Source organism: Neofelis nebulosa, chromosome 1 (assembly GCF_028018385.1).
Source record: "Neofelis nebulosa isolate mNeoNeb1 chromosome 1, mNeoNeb1.pri, whole genome shotgun sequence".
Classification (NCBI taxonomy): domain Eukaryota; kingdom Metazoa; phylum Chordata; class Mammalia; order Carnivora; family Felidae; genus Neofelis; species Neofelis nebulosa.
The window spans coordinates 128,431,278-128,456,883 of record NC_080782.1 but is presented as its reverse complement, the minus strand read 5'-3'; the positions used below and the strand labels follow the sequence as shown (position 1 = coordinate 128,456,883).

Here is a 25,606-nt window from a genome sequence, read left to right as displayed (position 1 = left end):
TTTCTGAAAGGCACTTTGGCAAACATTAAAATATGTGCACTTGAAAATAGGTACAATGCTTTATCTTTTGTTTGTTTGTATAGGGCTCTGTTTCTTACAATGTTTTTCTCCCATTTTTTTTTTTTCTGGTAGTGAGCAGCAAATTTTCCTTCTGAGCAGCAAATTTTCCTTCTGTGGGTACAGTTATCTAATATATTTGTTACAACACTTATTATGTTTATATATTTACATTATAGTCCTCCCGAAATGCTGTTACACATAGTGTCTACCCTGCTTGGGGTCCACATCACCAAGGTCAAGAGGCCTGTTACCAAGAGCCCTGTAATACCACCTGTTCTCAGGATCAAAGGCAAGAGAGAGGGGTAGGGGGAGCAATAGGAAAAGTAGATGAAGGGGATCAAGACATACAGACTTCTAGTTATAAGATAAATAATCGTGGCAATGGTAAAGTACAGTGTAAGGAATACAGTCAGTAACATTGTATAAATTTAGTGTAGTGACATGATAACTGTACTTATGTGGTGAGCCCTGAATTACGTATATAAATGTTGAATCACTCTGTCATACACTGAAACCCATACAGTATTGTATGTCAGCCGTACTTGAGGAGAAAAAAAAAGAGTGGGGATAGGATAGAAGAAGAGGGAGAAGAGAAGTGGGCTTTGGTGTCTGTCAGAGATTCAAATCCCAGGAAGGAATGTGGGCAAAGCCTCTGACGCTGCACCAGCACAAGGGGAGGACTTGGTGAATGGAGCAATTGTTCCCGGGTGTGTAGGGTTCCTGTGACTGGGGCTTAGTCACCTGGGCCCGGCGAGCGGCGGCTGTTGATCAGGTCCGGTCCCTGCTTCTTGGTGCGCCTGCCTTCCAGGCATCCCCATGGGACAGCAGTCTACCCCCAATCTCACAGACCTCAGGGGAAGGAGTGCCCAGACTCCTGCTTACTAATGCATTCCATCGTCAGCCCCTCAGAGCCAGGAAGTCCTCCTGTGTGTCTACACTTAATCCCCCTCACCAGATATGAAGCTTATTTTCTTTCGCTCTTTCTTTAGGGGGAAAAGACTGAGATTCTGCTCAGGCAAGACATCTGACTTGCGCAGCAAGCGACTCTATGTTGCAATCTCCCTATGAAATCACTTCGTAAGGAGATCCAGGAGGAGGAAGTGAGAGGGGCTGAGGAGCGAGGGGTAACATCCCCGGATTCGTCCTTTAACGGCTTTTGGAAGGGATGACATCGTTGTACGTGCTCATATCTGCCCTTGGGACTTATATCCTCAGTGGCGTGCTCCAGGTCTCCATGTGGCCATTTCAGAGGAATTTGAGATACACTCTGACCCTGCTCCTCCAGCACACCGCCTTGCACCTCCTCCAGGGCTCCCGAGCTCAGGGCACGCATCTCTGTCCATCTGTTCACACAACCGGGCCCCTGGGAGGCACCCTCTGGCACACCCCATCTCCCGCCCCTGGGGCGATCCAGCCCGAAGTCTTGTTACTTCGATGTCCTACAGCCCTTGACTCTGTCCACTTCTGCCCATCTTCACAGCTGCCCCCTAGTCCAGTTGCCTTTGTCCCCTCCCCAGCTGCAGCAACATCCTAGCCATCCACCCCTCCTTGCCCCCCCCCTTCCCCCCCCACCATTGGACCATTCTCCATGCAGGGCCCAGAGCCAGCTCTGCCAAACACAGACTGACTCTTGTACTTGCCTGCTTTAGCCTTCCAATGGCAGCTCATTGTCCTTTGTATAAAGACCAACTCTTTTGTGTGACCTACGATCCCTTATCTGTGGTCATGATGCCCCTTGCCCTCTGTTTCCCAGGCGCTTTGGCCACCTTCTCCCATTTGCTCAAACATACTACTTTTTCTCCTACTCCAGGGCCCTGACACACACTCTCACCTTTTCCTGGACTCCTTTCTGCTCTACCCGAGTCTACCAGGTAAATTGTCCCCTTAGATGTCAACTCAGTGGTTACTTCTGGCAAAATCTCCCCTGACCCTCAGACTAGCTCCTGTGTTGTTACAAAAATCTCTCCTAGGAGCCTCTGGACTCCCCCCTGGTTAATCCTCCGAAACTTGATTTCAGCTCAGGTCGTGATCTCGCAGTTCATGGGTTCGAGTCCCGTGTCAGGCTCTGCGTGGATAGCGTGGAGCCTGCTTGGAATTCTCTCCCTCTCTCTCTGCCCCTCCCCTACCTCTCTCAAAAATAGATTACCAAAAACCCCGCCACTGCCACTACCAGCCAAAGCTCTCCTAGGCCAGAATTCCTTTCCTGTGGCGTCCCTAGCTGAGTTTGCAAAGAGGCATTCATGAGCGTGTCCGTTTGATTGACAGCTGTCTCAACAGCCCCGCACACTGTAAGCTCTAGGACAGAGGAGTCCTGTTGGTTTTGTTGGGCGTTTGACCCGGTGTCTAGCGTGAAGTTGGGCATGCAGTAGGCACGCCTGTGGAATGAGTATTTATGTCTCAGTTTTGACAAGGACGAGGACTTTCCCAGCCTCCCCTTTGGGGATTGTCTTAGAGCCCATGCCTAATTCCCCTGGCATCCTTTCTCTGGTCGTGCTCCTTTCTCACCACCTGGGTCACCTTTGGGGCAGGGGGTTCAGTGTTGAGACCAGACATGAGCCATTCACCCGATGCCTTATGTAGAGCAGTTGTCAAACCCTGACCTACAGTAGCTTTGTGCTTTTGCGTGGCTGGTGTGCCGTCCATGGATGGTCTTTGCAAATGGGATTATACGCAATTGCTTGTGGAAGGGCTCTTGTTTTTTTATAGGAACCCTGTGGTAAAGAAAAAAACCAATCCTTTGGTAAAGCAAATGATGACCAGCTAATTTGTCCCTCCTCTGACTTCAGGTTAGTGTATGTACTGAAAGAACTTTGTCGGCCATCTTTTAGAGAAATGAGTGGCATCAGCTGGCCAGAAAATCCTTGAGGGAGTGAGGTCAAGGGGCCCTGGTGATGATGAGGTCTTCTTACTCACCTGGTTCTGCCTCTCAGTCTCAGAAGTGTGGCAAAGGGCATTTGGTATTTCCCATAAATAAATTGTCACTGTTTCCAAACTTTCCATTGGGTTGAAGAGCTAATTCTGTGCATCCTCTCCCACTGCCAACAGACCCTCTCTCTCTCAGCCCCTGTGCAGCCCTAGGGGGTCAACATGGATGGGGGAAAATACCACCTCGATGGTCCAGGTGGTCTCCTGGGAATGTTGGCCTGAGTTTTCATCCCAGTTTTGTCACTGGCTCTCTGTGTAAGCTGAATCGTGACTTCATCTTCTGAACTCAGTCTCCTGCCCGATACATCTCTTACAGGTGTGTGGGGCTCACTCAAAGGTAGTGTTCAAATCCAGGAAAGCCTGAGGGTTGAAATATACCAGTTAGCAAATTCTAATCTTCTAGTATGATTTTCAAATGCTTGATCTTCTTGGGTTTTTTTGTTTTTTTGTTTTTTTTTTTTTTTTTGAGAGAGACTGGGAGGTAGTGGGGGAGGGGCAGAGAGAAAGAGGAAGACAGAGAATCCCAAGCAGGCTCCATAGCTGTCAGCGCAGAGCCTGACACAGGGCTCAAACCCACACGCTGCGAGATCATGACCTGAGCCAAAACCAGGAGTTGGATGCTCAACCGACCGAGCCACCGAGCTGCACCTATATCTTCTGTTGTAATATGTAACCTTCGTGCATAGGTTCCCCTTACTTCCCTGGGCCTTAGTTTGCCCATCTGTGAAACAAGATGGGTTGATTCTGGGTTGGCACGGAGGAGAACTAAATTCTCTCTCTCTCTTTCCTTCCCCAGCAAAGGCAGACGTCCCTAATGAACTCCCAAGAATGCAGTCCTTCTCAGAAGAACAATCGGATAACCTGCCAGGACTAAGCTACCCAGGTTTGGTTCAGGGCTGAAGCTGTTTGCCAGTCATGGAGAGTAAATGCTCACAAATCATCTGGGAGGTACGGACAAGAGAAGCAAGGTCCGAGGAAGCTGACTTGCCTAAGACTTGGGAGGTAAGGGCATCTATGAACTGACAGCTGGCTTTTAAAAGATTGTTTGGGTGGATTCTCATGTTAGGAACATACTGAGCAGGTCTAACCCCAGGCCAGAGTGGGCCATTCGTGTGTTCCAAAGGCATCAGCTTTCTTTCCTGCCCTTCCCCCCCACCCCCACCCCCACCCCGGGGCCCTTGACTTTGTCCTCTGATAAAGGTCATCGTGTTTGTGTCCTTTTGTCTACCTGCTTCCCCTCCTGGGGTGAGCACAGTAGACCCCGACAAGGATGCTGCCAGTTCTTGCCAAAACAGATCCGTGGCCATGGCCATGGCCCTTCCTGGGGCCTGGGGCCTGAGAGCTTTCTCTGGAACAAGGATTTGGGGCTGTGTGTCCTAGGATGTGTCAGCCTTTAGAAGCAAGCTGATTTCCCATCTTTGGAGAAGTCTTTCTGCTCAGAAGTGCTCCACACAGAGTTATTTGGGGGGCAGGGAGGAGGATGGGGAGAATGTGCTGCCTCTCTGTGTGCATCCAGAAGTTTGAGTGTTTCTGGACGCTCCTCACCTCGCTTTCTTCATTGTTGGGTGGCTCAGGAAGGAAGGGTCTGCCAGGTGGGGCCTGAGCTGAGATCTGGAGTGAGGAGCCAAGTAGGCAGTGCGGCATTTGGTTTGGGCTTCCTAGCTCTGTAGAGTGGTTGCTGGGGGGTCTGCCTCCCCGTTCAGACCAAGGGTGGGAGGTCCCACGGGAGAGGCACAGGTCCTCTCTGGAGTCTGTCCCTTCTCGTCCCTTTCTCTATTTTATTCTTTCCACTTTCCTTAAGAAATTGATGTAATGAAGACGGTCAGACCCCAGTATGTGACTTCCATACCCCAGATCTAGATTCCCCTCCCCCACTCCGCAGGCATGTCCCAGGGGCCACGTGCCCCTGCTTGCGAATCTGGGCATCTCAAACAGGCGCTTGGCTCTGACCTGGTTATTTAACAAATTCATTTGGGGGCGAACTCAGAGATGAGGATCGGAGGAGAGAAAGAATGGTCTTTTCTTAACTGTCCCCAGGACGCCTTGAGCAGGCTTGGAGGATTCTCGCTAATCTAATCCCTGTCAGAAAAGGAACGATAAAACAATTCAGGCTTTAGAAGCCAAATCCCCTTCCTGCGCTTGCACTGTTTCTGTATCTCTCCCTTCCCATCTCCCCCCGTCTGCAATGAAGCCGAGGTGCCTTTCTCGGTGAGGGTTTCAGTGGATAAAGGATTTCATACTTCGCTCTTTCATTTTTCATATTTAAATTTGCTTTGCTCTCCGGTTTGACTTTCCACTGACCCTTGAAGAATTGGCGTATTTCAAGGAGGGGGAAGAGATCTCATTATAGGAAATGAGAAAAATGGAGCAGAGTTTTAAAACTTTTAATGACTAAAACACAGTGTTCCAAATCGGTATTGCATCGGAGTTGAAGTCACTGTTTGGTTACAAGTCTTTTAGGCCTAAACGGGGTTGATGACATCTGTTTAATTTTAGATGTCTGGAATACATTCTGAAAATAATGAAATCCAAATGTATGACCAAATTAGAGAACAATTTTATCTGCGACAAAGAAGTTTTTAAAATAAGAGCAAACATTTCGACCAAACAAAGTTTTAAAAGACCCATCAAACCTTTGGTCATCTTGCCTTGACTTTTCCCAGTGGATCTCCACGGTTGAGAGAACTTTCCTTTCCTTTTTGTGTGAATCAGACATTATTATGTAATTTTATACCCATTTTCCTATCCTTTCTCTGGGCGTGCGCCCTGCTCGGTGCTGCCAGCCCTGGAGAGACCTTGTTTAGGGGAGTGAGGAACCTTTCCCAGGAAATCTCTCTTGGTGAAGCAAAGGGCTCAGGTCACAGACACTCAAGGGCCACTTGTTAGCTGTTCCCTAATAAGCTGAGCAACCTGGGAGGGGCCCCAGGGAAAACTGAGAAGTGTAAAGGCCTTGCTGATGGAGGAGGGTCCTACACTGGTCGTGTGCTGTGTGACTGGGGCAGATCCCTGACCCTCTCTGGGCTTCACTTCTTCCATCTGTGTGAGCAGCTCAGGATTCTGGGAGCCTTGTTGTGCTGGCTTCTCTGCTGGTAGGTTCTGTTGTGGTGAGAACCCCCTCCTGTTGGGAGGTGTTCTGGATAGTTCTTCTCCCACTTCCTAGGAGCCCAGCACCTAGGCCGATAGGGAGACTGCCCATGTGAGTCTCCTTGTGGGCAGACAGACACCCCCATGTCTACTCTTTGCTGCCAGGGTAGATCCAGTGTGTAGACAACTCCTCCATCCTTGGCAAGACTTTCATGTATAGACAGTAAGTGAATTATGGTCGCAGTTTTACCTGAAGTCTTAAAATACTTGGCTGCTTGGCAAGGTCATTCTGCCTTTCCTGGGTGTTTGCACCTTCCGAACATCTGTAGACTCTTATCTCCCTGCTTTGTCCCCTTGCTCCAGGGTCAGCTCAAGTCCTCCCCTGAGAACGAGCCCCTTGTCTCTTGAGTTCCCCCAGTGCCTCTGCCCAGTGCTGTTGGGCCAGGCTCAGCCGGCCCAGGGTCAGCTTCCTGGACCATCGTCTACACATTTCACTCATGGCTTGGGCTTGTCTTGCTTCCCAAAGACAGGAGAAGGTTTCCCAAGTGTTTGCCTTTGACCTGTGACCACAGAAAAGCCTGGAAATGGGGATTATAAGCCTGTGGTGCTTGGGCTTAAAGGCCTGGGGTGAAGCTTGGGCTTAGTGAAGGCTCTGGGCCCGCTGCCGTCTGTGGAAACAAGCAGGTTGAGATGTTGGCTGCTGTAGGCAGATGACAGATAGACAGATAATGCTCAGGTGAGTCCCGGCCTGTCCAGAATGTTGGGCTGGGTCTGTACCTTTTGTCCGTTGGCCCCTTGCTTGTGCCATCTGGCTCCTTCTCAGGACTTGATTTTGTGGTCAGTGTCCCCTCTCACCCCTTAGGAGGCATCATTGCCTGTGATCTGGGCACGATCGAAGGTTGGTGTGATGGCAGGTATATTTGCTACATTCCTGGGAACTCTCAGAGCCCCCATGGTCAAAAGGCATGGACTCTGTTACCTCAAGGACAGTGGGCTGAAATCAGCAAGAAGGAATTCTGGAGGGGACAGAGCCGCCCCTCTGACGACAGGTAATTGGTAAGAAACGTGAGGTGGGAATTTCATTTAGGTCTGGGGGCTGGTGGGCAGAGAGCATGGCGCCCTGGGCTGGGAGTCAAGAGACCTGGCCCCTGCTCCACGTGACCGTGAGTGGGCCACGTGCCTTGCTGGGCCTCAGCTCAAACTCTGTACAATGTGAAGTCGATACCAACCTGATAGGCTCACGGGGGAGCCCAGATAATAAATTAGAGTTGAAAATAATGATAAAGATGGCATTTCATGAAGGCCCAGACAAGCGTGAGGTGTTTTCAGTTGTGTTGGTACTAGTAGAGATTTATAAGGAGTAGTGAGATGATGATAAGTTCATCCTTACTGTCCTTACTGTTGTTGTTGTTGTTGTTGTTGTTGTTGTTGTTGTTTTTAACCCATTCAGGATGTTGGGGTTCCAAGAATGTGGAAGTAGGAGCCAGGCCTTTGGATTTCCTGGTTTCTTGTACCTAACTCTCTGTGTGGCTTTGGGCGAGTCCTGCCTGTCTTTGGGTCTTAGTGGCCCCGTCTGTAAAGAGAGGTCTGTAGTTCCCATTCTTCTTTCTCCACTGGGCCACTCACAAGGTGGCAGGGTGGCGTGAGCCAGCGATTTTGCAGCCTGGAAGCACCGTGGGGGTGGGTTGGGCTGACATTGATCGCAGCAGTTGCTGGAAAGGGCATCCAGGCCAAGATATCTTGATGCAAATCCAAGGGCCAGTGCTGGCCTTGGGGACTGTTCTGAGCTGGACGTTCTGCTGTGGCCCAGGTGTACCCTGTCAAGTAACTAGGCTGTGGGGCTCAGCCCCTCACTCTGGAGTGAGGGGCTGAGTGGACCAGAGGTTTGTCAGTGTGGCTGTAATTACAGCTCGTGCTGGGCAGGCATTACGCGTAGCTTAGTGTTCTCACCATAGCGTAGTGAGTTCACAGGGTCAAGGTTGGGTCTGGCTACTTGGTAGACTGAAGGCATAAGGAGGCATAGGCACATTTTGCCAGATGTGAATCAGAAGGCAGCCCTGGGGGCCAGGCGTGGTGCTCTTTCATTGTTTGGTTTTGTTGTAACAGACTTTAGTTTTCTGAGCAGTTTTATGTTCACATCAGATTTGAGTGGAAGATCCAGAGAGCTCCCCCATACCACCCACACCCCCCAGAGGCATAGTCTCCCCTATTATCCACCTCCCTGATCAGGGTGGGACCTTTGTGACAACTGATGAATGTTCACTGACCCATGATGATCACCCAAAGTCCACAGTTGGCATTAGGGTTCGCTCTTGGTGTTGTCCATTCTCTGGGTTTGGACAAACCTATGATAACACATATCCTCCGTTATCATATTGTATAGAGTACTTTCAGCTCCCTAAAAAGCCTCTGTGGTGTTCACCTCTGCCCCCCATGTGCAATTGATCTTACTGTCTTGGGAGAGGTGAAAGGCCCTTGGCTGTAACATATGGGCCCTACCTGTGTGACTCCAGAGCTGGTGCTTCTGAGCATAAGGCTGCCGGCTTGGCGGGTAGTCCCCAGGCCCAGGGCAGGTGTGGCCCAGGGCAGCTCGGGCAGGGGAGAGGTAGAGCGTTGGCCCGGGCTGTGGTTGTTTCTCCCCTTCTCTGTCACCCATTAACTCTGACATAATAAGGACATTGATCGCCATCATATGGACGATGGGCCTCATGGGAAAGGCCAGGGTCTTGGGGGAGGTTGGGTGGGTGGTGGGCGGAGAGATGAGGAGATGGGAAGAGGCGATCCTTCACATCATGGTGACTGAGCATCAGGTCTGCACCAGGCACTGTGCTAAATGCTGGAGATACTGCAGTAAGCATGACAGATGAAGTCCCTGGCTCCCAGGGCTCATATTCTGGTGAGGGACACAGCACACACATATATAAATAAATACGAAAGTTGTCAGTTGTGACAAATACACTGTAGAACATTAAAATTGGGTGATGTGATGGTGAACTTTTTTTTTTTTTTTTAACATTTATTTATTTTTGAGACAGAGACAGAGCATGAACGGGGGAGGGGCAGAGAGAGAGGGAGACACAGAATCGGAAGCAGGCTCCCGGCTCTGAGCCGTCAGCCCAGAGCCTGACGCGGGGCTCGAACTCACGGACCGTGAGATCGTGACCTGAGCTGAAGTTGGACGCTCAACCGACTGAGCCACCCAGGCGCCCCTGGTGAACTCTTTTAAACTGGGTGGTTAGGGACAGTGTCCCCGAGGAGGAGACAGTTGAGTGGAGATCTGTGTAACAAGGGGTCAGCTGTGAGAAAATCAGGGAAAAGCATTACAGGCAGATGAACCCACAAGTGCAAAGGGTTGGAATAATCCTGGTGTGTTGAAGATGTAGCATGGACAATGCAGTTGGACTTAGGAATCAAGAAGAGAGTGGTAAATGAGGGTACAGGCGAGGGAGAGTGTAGACCTTATGGGGCTATACTGGGTAATGTCTGGGAGTTTGGATACGATTCCAAGTAAAATGGGAAGCTCCGGTGGTGATAGTGGTGGTGTGATTGGATTTGTGTTCTAAAAAGATCCCTCTGGGGGCGCCTGGGTGGCGCAGTCGGTTAAGCGTCCGACTTCAGCCAGGTCACGATCTCGCGGTCCGTGAGTTCGAGCCCCGTGTCGGGCTCTGGGCTGACGGCTCGGAGCCTGGAGCCTGCTTCCGATTCTGTGTCTCCCTCTCTCTCTGCCCCTCCCCCGTTCATGCTCTGTCTCTCTCTGTCCCAAAAATAAATAAAAAACGTTGAAAAAAATTTTTTTTAAAAAAAGATCCCTCTGACCACAGAACGGACCGTGGATTTCAGGGAGCTAAAGTGAAGACAGGAGATCGGTTAGGCTAGTACAGGAGTGCAGGCGCAAAAGGATGGTGCTGTAGGCTAGCAGGGCGCTGTGTGGGCAGAGAAGTGGGGCATCAGGGTATGTTTGGGAGGTAGAGGTACTAGGATTTTCCGATGGGTTGGCACTCCATCGAGGCGTTGTCCAAGCCGAGGATTACTCCCAATTTCGCTCCTTCCCTCAGCCCCACAGCCATTCCTGAGATGGGGAGAGGAGGAAGAGCAGGCTCAGGTGAGAGGCAGTTGGGGGTGTGGCTTGGGACTTGGTAAGTTCGAGAGCCCTATCCCTCATATAAGTGCCACTGTCAAGGTGGCTGTTGTGAGCGTGGAGCCACAAGGAGGGTCGGGCTGGGAATCGATACCCACTGTCGCTGGCTTGGTGGTGGCATTTACAGTCAGAGACCGGGAGGAGGTGGTCGGCAGAGGAGAGGAGAAAAGGGGGTATGGGGGGAACCGGCCAGCAGGGGTGCCTGGGAAGGTACAGCCAGGGGTGTGTGGCATTCTGGAAGTCAGGAGGAAAGAAGGACTTGGGGGAATGGCCGATGTCAGGTGGGGATGCAGTGATGAATCCTGTCAGGGCAGGGCAGAGAAGACAGGGTGCCATGGATGACGATGTGCCAGGCATGTCCCCATGGATAGGCCACACAGCTCTTGAGTCGTTTTGCCAAAATATGAATCGGAAAAATGGGGTGGCAGCTTGAAGGGGATGTATGAGTCAAGGCAGCATTTTCGAGACACAGGAGACATTCCAGCAAATTTGTATGCTGTATGGTGATGCGGATGGGAGAAGCGGGTGGTCCTTAGGGGAGAGGGGACACTGATAGGAACCACATCCCTGCCAGGGTTTGGGAGGTGGGACTTGGTGTGCAAAAGCAGGAGTGGGTGGTGAATAAGAGCAAGTGTACTTTCTTCAGGCCCAGTCACTGTAGGGAAGGCAGAGAGTGTGGAGTCGGTGGAAGAATCCCTATGGTTCTCTGACCCCCAGATGTCTGTGCCCAGACCAGACCTCTCTCCTCAACCTTTTGATTCCCCATCTGCCTCCTGATGTCTCCAGCAAAATGCCTCCGAGAATACTTGTCCTTTCCCCCTGGGGCATCCTGCTTTACCCCCTTTTATGGCCTTCCATGTCTCAGCCCATTCTCCTCCAGCCTCTTATCTCCTTCCTCCAGGGAGCCTCCAGGATTACCTTAGTCCACAGTGCTTTTTCCCCCGATTGGGCTGCTGGGGCCCTCAAGATCCAGGACCCAGATACACCTCTGGTCACTAGGCCTCCAGAGACCTGGGAGAGATGTACTTTCATCACCCCTGGGAGAGATGCTGCCTTGTCATGTCTTGGGTTGCCATTGTTGTGAAGTCCTCTGCAGCTAGGGAGCAGGCCTTTAGTTTGTGGAGAGAGAAGAGATTGAGGGTTTGGGTTCCAGAGTCTCACTCCCCTGGGTTCAAATTAGAGGTCCTTGCTAGTTTTACAACCTTTGGCAGCTTTTTAGAAGCCTCTCTGACCTCAGTTTCCTCATCTGTAAGGTCAGGTTAATAGGACTTACCTCCCTGGTGTTTGATGCTGGTTAATTGAGCTGACACACATAAACGGTGCCTGGTACATTATCAGCACTCAACCAATAGCATCATCATAATGATTAATATGTTATTTTTTTCCCTACTATTTCTTCAATGGGACCTTAGGGAAGTCACTTGACCTTCCCATGCCTCAGTTTCTTCATCTGAAAACTGGAGATAGTCATGGTGTCCTCCTTAGGGGGCCATTGAATTTAATGAGCCGAAATGTGCAAAGAGTTTAATCCAACAGCTGGCACATAGTAGGTGTTCAAGAAGAAGAGCTTGCTGCTGGTGACGATGGTGGTGGTGGTAATTATCCCTCTGCATTCCCATGTCCCCTGCTGAACCCCCACTGGAGCTGTGGAGCTGGTTGCCTGGGGGGTCCTGTCCCCTCTGCCATGCTCAGGCCAAGGTGCCCCCCACCCCCACGCCTGCTCCCCCAAGGCTCAGCTGTTCACGCTTGGCTTTTCACCCTTCCCCATGAACCCATTCATCTCTGAGTCTCTGTAAGGTTACAAGGCTTTGAAAATTAATTTAAAAAAATTATCCTCTTCTGACCCTTTAAACTTGATTTTAAACCTTCTTAGTGCTGTAATGAAGCCCAGGCTATTTGGGGCATTTTGAAGGAGTGTGGCTGACAGTGCCTTTTTAATTTACATAGAAACCTGGGAACACACATGGACCCAAATATGTATCTGTATAATTAAGGATAAAAATCATAATCCCCTAAGCGAGCTCTGCTAGTGAGCATCAGGTTTAATAGGGATTATGAGGAGGAATTAAAGTTGCCCAAGGGGTGCACTGAGAGACTTCAAACACCTTTCGGAAAACAAATTAACGTGCTTTTCAGAAATCATTTTCCAAGGGCGGCAGAGGGTTTTCCTCGGGCTTCCCTGTTTTCTTTTGAGATGTATATTTAACACTTGTATAAACAGTTTGGGCCCTTGATATGGGGCTTCCTGTGCTCCTTTCATTAGTTGGTGTCTCAGCAAGAATTCGGCTCATTATCCGGGGCATTTTGATTTCCCTGGCCGCTGTTGCTGGTGCTGCTGCTGCTGGGCCCAGCCTGGGGCCATCCTATTTTCTTTACTATTGCCTAGCGGTATGGAACCAGTTGGTTTGTGGCTTGGCTTGTTTCTCTGTCTTCCCACCCCAGCCCGGCTTCCCAGAGGTGCTCTCAGTTCCCTGGAGGACGGGACTTCTCAGGCAGGGGGCAGTGGCTGGGAGGTGGGAGGCTGGACCTACCTCAGGATCATCTGAGAAGTTGGCCGAATCGGCCTTCATCACCCAGGCTCCACTGGCCCCTTTGTTTATTTCCCCTTCCCCTTCCCTCAGGTGCATCTGCAGTGGACTATGTGGCCTCTACAGGTACTGAGTTCCCCATCACTGGAGGTGTTCAAGCGCTATCCTGGCTTAGGTTATGAGGGTATCTGTGCCCAGCTATAGAGCAGACCTGGATGGTCCTTAAAGTCCCTTGTAAATCTGAGATTCTGTAATTTACACTTTACACATGGACTTGGGCAGGGCTCTGCTGAACCTTTACAGCAACAAGTGTACACAGCACTGGGCTCTGAACAGTCACTGTTGGTGACCCCCCGTTCTGCTGTCCTTGCTTGGGGCGAAGGAGAATATGGTGCTCTCGTCTCTTCTGGAGGTTTCAGATTTATGCTCAGTTACAGGATTTCCTTTAGAAATTTGATCCTGTAGGGCCTCAGAACAAAAATTCCAAATGGGGTCTACCTAGGTTCCCTTTTAAAGCTCACTTTCTTCCTTTGCAAAACGGGAGTGATAAATGATAATAGCTAACACGTATTAAGTGCTTCCTGTGTGCCTGACATTGCTTACAAGCACTTGTTTGCTTATAACTACTTAGGCAGAGGTAGTATTATTGTCCCCACTCTCTAGAGCAGGACACTGAGACTCAGGGGGGTTAGTAACTTAGTCAAGGCCACAACTAGTAAGTGATGAATAATCACTTCCAATTATTCTAATTAGAACTATTCTAATTTTAATTATTAGAATAGCATCTAATAATCAGCCTCTGGGGGTCTGCTGAGCCCTTCACAGGAAAGTGGAGGTGCTGCCTTGACCTACCCCGAGTAGAAAGCCAAGTGGGCATTGTCCAGCCATGGGTCTTGACCTCCTGAGAAGGCTCACATTAGTGCCTCTCAACTTGGTCAGTACCTTGGCTAGACCCAGCAGGGGCCAAGTGGTGAGTGTGACATTGCCTTTGCCGCAGAGGGCAGAGCTCCTGTGAGCTGGCCAGCTGGCAGCACCTGGGCTGGGCTGGTGGGCGTACATCTTCTAGAGGTTTTTCTCGGCTTTGCAAATGGGTTGGAAGTTGGAGGTGAGTTCTTTGCGGCTGATTCACGGTGAGTTCACATGAGGCCATGTGCCCACAAGTTGCTTTTACTTCCTGTTACTGTTGGTCAGGTGCCTGTGAGGCAAGAAGGAGGGAGCTTTTTTATCTTGAAGAGGGGCTCTTAGAAAAGGAGGGAGCAGGGGCTCCTGGGTGGCTTAGTCGGTTAAGTGTCCGACTTTGGCTCGGGTCATGATCTCACGGTTTGTGAGTTCGAGCCCCGTGTTGGGCTCTGTGCTGATAGCTCAGACACCGGAGCCTGCTTCAGATTCTGTGTCTCCCTCTCTCTCTTCGCCCTTCCCCTGCTTGTGCCCCCCCTCACTCTTTCTCTGTCAAAAACACATAAATAAACCATATATATATGTATATGTATATATAGATGTATATACATACACACATAAAGAAAGGTAGGGAGCATATATTTCCCTGATCTGGAGGTGTGGACACGGAGAGGACTTGGCTGGAGTGCTCATGTAATCCTGCTTCCCATTGGAACTGTGTGTAAATCATCATCCACCCTCTGTGCCCACCCCTGGCCACCCCGGCTGCCTGCTCTGCCCTCACAGGGGTCTCTGGTCTCTTGTCTTGTGTCAGAGAGCTATGGTCACCAGGAGCGGGCGGCTAAAAGTCAACAGGAGATTTCTGCTGGGTTCACAGGTCTGGCTTCACCAAGGAGGTAGGATTTAGATTGAACCTTAAGGCACTGGTGAATTTCTGGCAGCAGGGAATGGGGCACTGTTGTTTCTGAGCACATCCATAGAGCATGCGCCATGCTAAGCTTTCAACATCCATGCTGTTATTTCATGCTCATGATGGCCCAGTGCTACGTTCTGCCTTTTATTGGTGATGGAACAGAAAGGGGAGATGACTTGGCCAGGTCCTACAACTGGATCGGAACTCAGGATAAAAGCATGTCCCTGCTCACTCCCCTAGCAGCTGGGGGAAAGCGTGAGCTATGGCAAGAAGGCCTGGGAGGACCTGTGGAGGTCCTCCACCTGGGCAACCAGCCGGAGGGGAAGGGTGGGAGGGCGGAGGTGGCACAGTGTGAGGCTGGTCCTGCTGGTGGTGGTGGCTATGTATGTCCAGAATGTCAAAGTCCTCAGTGGTGTGCTGGGACTGTTTACCAACCAGGTCTCTGGAGGGGTGGGGGGAAAGGAAAGAAAAGGAGCAAGCAGAAGGCCCTGATGTGAGGTGTTTGCTGATGCCCGTGGTATGAATGTTTCCACCTTGGCCAGCTTCGAGTTACCAGTGTGATGGCAGTGAGCACTGAGTTCTCCTCAGCCATCAGGAGCTGCCCTCAGCACCTGCGGTGGCCTCATGTCCGTGGTGCTGGTGTTTGGGGTTTATCTGGGAGACAGTAAGAGAGGAGATGACTCTGTCAGAGCTTTTTATCAAAATGCAACTCTGAGGGTTGTCTAGTGGTGGGAAAAGAGGCTGGAGAAGATGGCCACCTGGGGGAGGCCAGTGCCGACCCCTGGAGCTGGAGGGGCCGGGACCTAGGGCAGGCAGTGGGTGGGGTCCCTGGAAAGGAAGGGCCAGATCCATTTGGTGTAGCTGATGTCTTTGCTTCTGTCGGAAACCTCGTGGGTCTCTCGCTCCAAACATGTGTGTCTCCGTGGGAGGCTTTTGGAGGCAGTGAGACCTCAGCGCCCCATCTCCCTTTTCCCCTCCGAGGTCAGGCTGTGCTGTGAGCAGTTTCACACGGGAGTGCTGGGCCTTCTTCTACACGGTCCAGTCCAGTGATTTAACAGCAGCAGCAACAACATTCCCCCAAGACATGACCTGGGAATTTTCATTTGGGAAAAAAATATGGTCTTGGAACTAAACCCAGTTGGGGAGTTCAGGGCCGAAGGGCACATCAGAGTTTGTGCTCAGCTGTGACAGAGGCCCACTGAGCTGCTGGGACCTCGTTGGGCCTGGGGAGGGATCCACAAAGGCCTTCTGCCCTGACCCGTGTGGTCAAGGAGACCGAGGCCAGGGGAGTGTGGCCAGACAGGCAGAGCAGCGCTGGCCCAGAACCAGCAGTCAAGGCTTCCTGAGGGAAAGTGGTTCTAGCTGAACTTTGAAGTGTGGGCAGCATCTGGAAGTGAAGGGGCCCTTCGGGCAGTGTCTGAGGGTGTGTTTGTGGCAATCATCCGCGCCTTACTTGTCAGATCTGTTCCCTGCCTGGCTCTGTACACAGGGGCTGGCCCTGCAAACTACAATTCCCAGGTCTCCTTGGCAATGGGTTCTGGTTAGGTCTGGCCCATTGGATGCACCGACAGGAGAATGGAGGGGCAGGAGGAGGGGAGAGGAAAGGGCACTTCTTCCCCCCAACCCCTCTCGGGCTTGGGAATCCAGCAGCAGTGTCTCCTCTGTGGCTCTGATGTCACTGTTTCACGTCTCCTCACAGTCTGGCTTCCTCAGCCTGACGAGGCCTCCTCCCCAACAGCCCTGGCTTCTGGGCTCTGGAAGCGCTTCCTCCTAGTTTTCCTCCAGCCCTGGGGTTGGTGCTGGCTTTCTCTTGCTACTGCTGGTCTTTGCATCACCTCACTGTCCCCTGCTCGTCTTGCAGCTCTGTAACCAGGTCACTGTGATGGCTTACTGGGCCTTGGCTGTGGGCTTTGCTGCCTTGATTGGCTCCTGACTGATCTCTGGGAAGGGACAAGGGGGCAGGAGCAGCCTCCCGGTGGGTGGGGTGTGTATCTTCCCCTCATCTTGCTCTTGGGTCAGATGGCCAAATCTGATGCCCAGCAACCTTCCAACTCAGCCTCTGCCTGTCTGGGCCCCCGACCCCTGAGCTTTCAGGGACTTCCAAACCTGATTCTAAGGCCACTGTCTGCTGGAGGCCTGGTGCCTGGCTCCAGAGGCCTGTTACCATGTGGTTCCCTCATTCATGGAGTCAGAGCTACATACTGACTGGCTGGCTTTCATTCTTGCCCGACCCCCCTTGCTGACCCTGCCCTGACCTGCTCAGGTCGGAGGGACCTCGGACCTCTGGCCCAGGTCTCCCATTCTGTAGCTCCTCAGGAGCCCATATCTCAGGGGGAAGAAAGGGTGAGGCTGGAATTCTGTCTTCTGAAGGGGAAACACCTGCCCAGGGTTACGCAGCAGGGACAGGAGGCTCAGCCGTGGTAGACTTTCAGGCCACAGCGTGTCCCCCAGGGCTTCCAGGGAACAAAGCCGGGAAATCGCAGTCTAGTCCCTGCTTGCATTTCATGTGAAGATACGGGGGTCTGAGAGGAGCAAGAACTTTGCCAGAGTCACTCTGAGCCAGTGGTAGAGCCAGAGCTCAGGCTATGGTATGTCCGCCTGGCGCCTGGCGGGCATGCTTCTGCGTCCTCAGCGGCTTCAGGAAGTACCATGGGATGGGCCAGATGTGAGCGTGCTGGGAGGCTAGTCTGCTGCCTGCTGCCAGAAGAGGCCTCTGCCGGGGCAGGGTGCTTATTCCCCAGAACGCTTGGAGGTCAGCAGAGGTCTCTTCAGAGCCTGGGGCACCAGGCCACTATTTTCCAAGTACGGGGTACGCATGTGTGGCTGCCTGCCCCGGGTGTGGCCCTGGAGAAATCCCCAGGTACACAGCGGGCCGGTGCCAAGTTGCGCAAGAGCTGTGGCAGCCGTGGTGCTTTGCGCAGGACCGAGAGGGCATCATGGTCCTGGGAGAGGGATGACTCAGCAGTGCTGGGCCTCTGGGGCAGCTGCCAAAGGAGGCCAACCTGGTGGGGACACCCCGCCAGGGCGCAGGCAGTCTCTGGAGTCCTTTGGGGAGTGCCCTTGGCCTAGGTCGGTGACCTGCCATGCACATACTGAGTCCCCTCCCATGCCCGCTCTCAGCTCTGAGGCTGCTTGACCACGCACAGCCCTCCCCAGGCTGAAGAGCTCCCCCAAAACTTTGGCACACTCGGCTGCTCTGGGCAGCGGACCTGGGTTTGCACACACTTGAAGTTGTGGGGACCTAGAGACAGACCATGCAAGGAGTTCAGTGGCTAGTCTCATCTGAGTGGGAGGTAGTGTCTGTGTAGGAGAGGGTCCCCAAAAGATGTCCAGGGAGGCTGCTGTCTAATCACAGAAGGCCTTTAATGACTGGCCTGCCCGGGGTCTAGTCTCTGAAAATAGGGAGCCATGGAAGGTTTCTGAGCAGGTAGGTGATAATGCCAGAGATGTGCTTCAGGAAGGTGGGGAGGGAACAGATGCAAAGCGTGTATGAACCTCCACTAGGGTGGGGCAGGCCAGGCAAGGGTGAGGCCACACTGTGTCTGACCCAGGCATGGGAGAGGGCTGCTTCAGGCAGCAGCCACGGCGCTGGAGCCAGCTCAGTTCTTCTCGCTCAGCTGGTCGAGGTCTGAGGAGGAGCTGCTTTGGCCACTGTGTGAGGGGGGCTGGGCTCAGGTAGACGGAATGACTTGAGAGCTCGCTGCCACCTGCTGACTGGCACCTTGGGCAAGCGACTTACAAGCCATTGAATTATTAAGCAAATTGAGACCCACCTCTGAGCCTCAGCACATCTGCTAATTGGGAGTGATCCATGCTTTCTAACATTGTTGTGAGCACTGATGGTAGGTAGTAGCCCAGAAGGGTGCCTGGGGGAAGCTGCTAACAGAGAGGGGTGGCCAATCCATGTGCTGGTTGACGATCCCCCACAAAGGTCCAGTTCAACATCCTGCCTCTCAAATGTTCTCTTGGCCCACGTGCTCCTTTCCAAGGCCCCTTCCTTCACAACCTCTTTGAGGTGCCTGTGGGTCAAGGTGGATGATGTCAAAGCCCTACCCCTCCCTCACTGCGCCTTCGCCTCTCACTGTGGCTTTGGGTAGGACGAGGCAGGAACCAGCCTGCCCTCGAACCTACTGAGGTCACTGGAGGGTCACAGCTGACGATCCTCTGTCCTCACCCATGAGGCTGGGCCCTGAGTAGGCTCCCCCACCAGTGTTCAGCTGGTGGGGAAGATGCCCCACGGGGTGGGTGGCCTGACCAGGTTGCTTACGCTTGTCACTTCTGAATCCCCCTTCTTGTAATGGCTGTAATTGTCAAGCAGTTTCCTCAGAGACTTTTTAGTAAAGATATGCGAAAAGAATGTAGCTATTAACTGGAATGTGTTTCTGGGAAGGCCCTGAGTTCTCTCTCATCAATAATGGGGCTAGGTTGGTAGGGGACGTGGACAAGCCCCTCTTCCTCCAGGGACCCCAACTTCCTTTCTGGGGCTATTGGAGCTGAAGATCAGGGCCTTCTTGTGGGCATACTGGGGGTTCTGGCAGCATGGAAGAGGACAGAGGCTCCCTGAAGTCAGACGAGGGGGAGGTGGCTATGGAGCTACATCTTGGGGGCCCCTGGAAGAGGTGGTGTCTCCCTGGAGGGAAGCAGTGCTGCCTCAGGTTGATGAATGGTTCCCAGGCCTGTTCTTACCCACGGACACCACGCCCTGGGTTGCCCTGAGTGCTGCATCCAGCTTGGTGGGACTGCCAGGCCTTTGTCTCCGTCAGTCCCTGGCTCTATCCTTGCACCTGAGCCGTGAGCAGAGGTGACTGACACAGAGCAATGCTTTCTCGGCAAACAGGGCAATCCCTCCTTCTCTTGGGGACCTTCAGGGCAGGAGGCTATGTTTGCCAGAGTGGAGGCCGTGTGTGTGTGTGTGTGTGTGTGTGTGTGTGTGTGTGTGTGTGTGTGTGAGAGAGAGAGAGAGAGAGAGAGAGGGAGAGAGAGAGAGAGAGAGAGAGAGACCTTTAGGAGGGTAAGGGGCTGGCCCTTGGGTCACACAGACAGCAGCCTGAGATGTAGTCTTGTAAGCTGGAATCTTGGAGAGATTCTGTGAGAATTGCCTCTTTCAGCATGAGGGACAGGCTGAGGAGAGATTTTCCCCCCTGCACAGCATCTGTACTAAAGACTGTCTTGAGCATCTGGAGAGACTGAGGGTGATGGAAGGCCTGAATGAAAAGGAGGCTTGTTTTGGCTTCAGTCTGATGCCCCAGGGAGGCTCAGCCTTAGGAGAAACCACTGAGTCCCATGGTTACGCTGGGGGCCTGTGTGCAGGCAGATTGGACAGGCTGACCCACTGGCCAGATGACCCTGGTGTGTGACCTCAGCAGTGGCTAGTCTTGGCACTCCCTCCACTGATGGGTGTCAGTTCAGGAGGGGCATTGGGGCAGGGTGCCAGGGTCTGGCCCCATTGCAGAAAGCCTCCCCCTGCAGGCAACCACCCAGCTGCGCAGCCTGGGACTTAGAGTTCCCCCATAAAACAGAGTCACGGTGCTCTTGTCCATATTGGCAGGGGAGACGGAACCCAAACTGGAGAGAGTGGGTATAATGTTCTCAAGTGTAAGTTGTTCTCTTGTAAATTTTTAAATAAACCTTTGGCACCCGTTATGTCTTCATCCCGGGAAAGCCCTTGCTGATGCCAAAATTACGGAACTGTTTCAAAACGTGTGAATCCACTGAACTGATTTGAAGTTCCACGTGAACACTGCTGAGATTAGAACTTTAATAGTTCAGGGGTGCCTGGGTGGCTGAGTCAGTTAAGCGTCCGACTTTGGCTCCATGATCTCAGGGTTTGTGAGTTCAAGCCCTGCGTCAGGCTCTCTGCTGTCAGTGCAGAGCCTGGAGCCTGCTTCGGATCCTGTGTGCTTCTCTCTTTCTCTGCCCCTCCTCCGCGTGTGTGTGTGTGTGTGTGTGTGTGTGTGTGTGTGTGTGCGCGCGCGCGCATGCGCTCTCTCTCAAAAATAAATATTAAAAAAAAAGAATGAAGATGAGGGGATTAAGAGTTTATTTAGGGCAGGTATTAGTATTGCCATAAGGCTCACGTGGCTTTAAGGGAATGGGCCAGCTCTGCAGAATTATCACGTGATTCCTCATTGACATGGGTGCTGTAGGCTTATGGCAGAGTTGTAGTTTTGTATGCAGCTGGTTGTCCTTGCAAACAAGGCCTTGAAGTTATCAGTGCCACTTGGTTTGCCTCCATCTGTCTGCAGACATTCAGTCTCTGTGTTGGTATTAATTACATCAAAAGTCAGAAAAAGAGCTGGCCTGAGGTTACATCTTTCTCCTATTAAATCCATTCTGGGCAATTTGACTTTGGCACAGCACGTCATCCAATTTTGTTGGTAGTTTTGTTTGTATTTAATTTCCAAATATTCTTGGGCTTTTTAGGTATTCAGGAGTGATAAATAGGCATGGAGGGCTCTAATGTTTGTTTCTATACATGTATGCCTTCAGTGACCAGTCTATCTTAAAGGTTCTGCTGTGTGACTGTGTTCCCAGAACATTCTAGGCCCTATGGCACAGCAGTCAACATAACGGTAAAATTGCTGTCCTCCGGGAGTTTATAATCTAGAGAGGGTAATAGACCCCTCCCCCCCGCCCCTCAAAAAAACCCAAAACAATAAAAACTCCACAAAACCAAAAGGTAAAACCATCCACAAACAGTGAATAAATTTATGGTTTAACATTAGGTGAGGATGAGGAAAAAGTTAGCTGGGGAGGGGGGTAGAGTCAATGAGGAGGGGCTCTTAGATAGGATGAGGAGGATAGATCTCTCTGGAGAGGTGACATTGCTCAGAGACCTGAGTGAAGCCTGCTGATTGGGAGAAGAGAGTTCTAGGTTTGGGGGCAGTAAGTACAAAGACCCCTGAGATGGGGATGTGGTCACTGGATGTTGTATAATATTATTTTAATTAGGATATGAATAAAAAATGTGATACTGATCAACAGTGAGAATGGGTACTTGGGGTTTGGGGCATGGCGGCAAGCAATGGGGTAGCTTCTCAGCCTTTTGAGAGTATGGGAGCCCAGGAGGACTCCAGAACCGGGCAGGGGAGTAGTTGGTGGGGTCACAAGGTTCCCTGAGGCTTGCTAGCTGAGAGGTGGCACAGCACATTGGGCCAAAGGAGAGCAGAGTAGCTGATGGCACCCTGTCTCCAAATCCAGCCCCTGACAGCATGGCCATCCAGAGGAGTTGTTCTCTAGGCTTAGCTGCACCAGAATAACCTAGAGGGCTTGTTAAGACAGAGGCTGCCTGGCTCCATGCCAGATTTCTGATTGAGGAAGTCTGGGGTGGGACCTGCCAATACTTTTCATCCTATTTCCCAGGTGCTGACATTGTGGCTGGTCCAGGGACCACACCTTGAGAACCTTTCCTGCTGGCATCTATCCAGAGTGACTGTAGAAAGAGAATAAGGCTCGAAGCCTCAAGAAAAGAACTGGTCCCGGTCCCTCAGGATGGTTGTCTGGCCCACTGGGTCTCCTGGAGAGTATCATCCGTGATCCTGGTGCCCCCAGGACCCTGTCCAGGTTGGCACTGTCCCTTGGTGAATGTGGGTGTGTGTGTGTGACAGACATGGCTCGTGCCTCTGTGAGTCCATGCTGGTTGCTGTGGTCGCCATAGTTGGAAGCTTCTTGGGTTAGAGCCTACAGCTCAGATGGGTGAGGGGGGACACACCTCTGGCCCAAGGCCCTGAGCAGAAGCCCCTCAGGAAATAGGGGGGAGCTGACACTGAGAAGCAGCAGCACTGTCATCCTCACTTAGTGGTTCTCATTCCTGCCCTGCGAACCTCAGGTCCAGCGCTCTGTGGCCCTCTCCACCCCTCCCCACATGGGTATGTGTAAGGGCTTTCTGCTTTGGTTTGTTTTTCCAGAAAGGTGAACTTGTGTTGTTGAGGATGGACCCCTGGCACCCGGCTTGGTTTTCCTGAGTGAGGCCTTCTGTTGTCACAGGTATAGCTCTGGTTGTGGGTTGGAGTGTCAAGGGAGAAAGAAGAAGGGAGGCAGCCGGCTATGCTTGGTGGCCTGGAGGCCTGGAGGGAGTTGATGGAAAACATCTGAGCCAATGGCTCCGTGCACTCAGAAAATAAATCCTGGCTTCCGAAGAAGCTGCAGAAAATTGATTTTTTGCAGCTTCAGTGGTCATCCTGAAGGATTTGGTGGGGCGGAAACTGGGCCCATTTCTCATCCCTGTGCTCTGTGCTGTCGGGTCAGGTGCTGAACGGGCTTCTGTTAGAGGCAGAGAGGCCTGGGCTGGCCCCCAGCTCCTGTCATGTACCTCCCGCTGCCCTGTGCAAATGGGGAGGGGTGGAGGGCCCATCTCCCTCAGCTTGCCCTCACACCCAGCTGCTTCTCGCCCGTGGCTTGCCTCTTGCGCCTGCTTCCATGGACGTGAAAGGTGCGTGTGTTCATGCAGCTGAGCTGGGATTAAGGCATTTGTACACGGGTGCAGCTGTGGGTCTTTGGTGTCTGGGGCACTGTGGGGCAGTGGCGGGTGGATGCCTTGGGGAGCTCAGCCTGTCTGTGTCTGTTTAGTCCCTCGCTGAGCACTGCCGTTGGCTGCTAAGATCTCAATTGGCCATGAGCGCCACGCGGGCTGCCCCAGGGACGGGCCTTGTCTGGGGAGAAGGATTAGCTTTTGGTACATTTTCCCTTCATGTGTGGAGCATGCACTTAGCCCAGGCCCAAGGGAGCTGAAGGTTCCCACAGCCAGGGAGGGAGCCGCAGCTACAGACTGATGGTTCCCGGAGCTCCTGTTGGCTTTGGATGATTTTATGGAATACTTGGCTAGGGTGTTGTGAGGCATAGCTATGACCTCTTGGCCCAGCAGCCAGCACAAGGAATGGCTTAGCCTTCCTGAGATGTGTGGTGTGGTGTGGGCTACAACGTCCCTCCCCCGGCCAAGAGTCCAGGGGACAGAGGACTTGGCTCTGCCCCAGCTCTACCCCAAGCCCTGAGACACCCTGGACACATCCCTGACTGTCTCTGGCCCCCAGCCTGCTCCTTGGCTATCAGGAGGGAATAACCCATTCCTTGCTGGGGTGGTGAGAATATCCACTGAGATGGGACTGGATCTAAAGTGCTCACCCTAGGGGCGCCTGGGTGGCTCAGTCAATTGAGCATCCAATGTCAGCTAAGGTCATCATCTCACAGCTTCTGAGTTCAAGCCCCACCTCAGGCTCTGTGCTGACAGCTCAGAGTCTGGAGCCTGCTTCTGATTCTGTGTCTCCCTCCCTCTCTCTCTGCCCCTTCCCCGCTCATGCTCTGTCTCTCTCTCCCTTAAAAATAAATAAACTTAAAAAAAAAAAAAAAAGAAGTGTCCACCCTTTGTCTGCACGTGGAGGTGGGAAATCAGATACAGCAGGAGTCCAGGCCTCTGTTGAGGTCTTCAGTTGCCGTTGGTCAGGTTAGGAATCTGGAAACGGACCATCTTTCCTGGTGGTCTTCAGTGGCGTGGCCTATCAGTGCCTTTCCCCCTGAGCAGCGGTGCCTTATATCTCTTGCACGTTTCCATCTTTCTGGACTCATTGGAAGGAGCTATAAGTGAACACACTGCCAAAAAATATCAAGTTCCTCAGGGAGTGGTGATGCTCAAACCCCTGAAAAGTGGCAAGTATTTCGGTATTTGTTGTTCCTTGTTTGTAGTGGCAGCATCAGTTACCTACACCTCATGGCCCTGGTGTGTGAGCTTGGCGTTGCGGTGGGGTCATGAGCGGGAGGAGGAGGGAAGGAAAGGGGAGCGCTGGACAGTTGATCAAGGTGGAAAGTAAAGATACTTCCTTTAGGTGGGAAGTGAAATGGGAGGGGCGCCTGGGTGGCTCAGTCGGTTAAATGTCCGAGTTCGGTTCAGGTAATGATCTCGCGGTTTGTGGGTTCGAGCCCCATGTTGGGCTCTGTGCTGACAGCTCAGAGCCTGGAGCCTGCTTTGGATTCTATGTCTCCCTCCCTGTCTGCCCCTCCCCCACTCATAGTCTTTCTCTCTCTCAAAAATAAATAAACACTAAAAAATTAAAAAAAAAAAAAGTGAAATGGGAACCCAGATAGAAATAATAATAATGTCATATGACACTGTGATAGATATCAGTATTTTCCCCCAACTTGGACCTGCTCAGGGCTTATATGCCCTGGCATTTCATAGATATAAAATATTAATATCATAATGTTGTTAATAATAATTCTTGGGGTGCCTGAGTGGCTCAGTTGGTTAAGCGTCTGACTGGCTCAGGTCATGATCTCACAGTTTCATGAGTTTGAGCCTACGTTGGGCTCTGTGCTGACAGCACGGAGCCTGCTTTGGATCCTCTGTCTCCCTCTCTCTGCCCCTCCCTCCCCCCAAAATAAATAAATAGATGTTAAAAAAATAATCATAATTCTTAAAGAGTAGCTCATTTTTTATCAGACCTGTATTTACAGATGCCGCAAAGTGCTAAGCACTTTATTATCACACGTAATAATCTCAAGAACCCTGTGGGCGATTATTATTTCCATGTCAAAGTGGGGGAAAAAGAGGCTGAGAGGTGGCGTATCTTGTCCGAGATTCACTGAGGCAGATGATGGGAGCCAGCAGCTTGGGGCCGGAACTCGGACAGAACCTGGGTTCGCCCTAAGGATACCACTTCCTGGGTGCTTGGTTTTGCCTGAAAGGGGCAGATCAGTGGGAGTGTGCATGCTTGCCTTGTAACAATGACGAGGATGATGATCCAGGCCATGGTTAAGGACCAAGCTCTAGAGCTGGACTGCCTGAGTCTGAATGCCCATAATACCGGCTACCAGCTGGTCGGGAGTGGGGGCTGGTGGGTGGGGGGCAAGATCCTGTGCCTCATCTGTGCCTACCTCAAGAGTTATTAAGAATTTCAAACTGTTGATACCTGTGAGGGTCCTACATAGACAGGTGCTGTTAATATATGCTGATCGTTGCTTTTACACATTCTCACATGTCCACACTTGGGAGGTGTGTCCTGGGTTTTAGAACCTTGAGATTGGCAGGTAATGGATGCCTGATATTCACTGCATGAAGGAATGGAATTT

General features: G+C 51.9%; 1 long non-coding RNA gene across 1 annotated transcript; it reads left to right on the top strand.

Annotated features, from left to right (window-relative positions):
* The first annotated feature begins 1,870 nt into the window (after window positions 1-1,870).
* On the top strand, window positions 1,871-22,781 carry LOC131513844 (uncharacterized). The gene is made up of 4 exons (XR_009262855.1): window positions 1,871-1,931; window positions 3,782-3,987; window positions 21,908-22,108; window positions 22,453-22,781. It is a non-coding gene; the product is annotated as an uncharacterized LOC131513844 (long non-coding RNA).
* The last annotated feature ends 2,825 nt before the right edge of the window (window positions 22,782-25,606 follow it).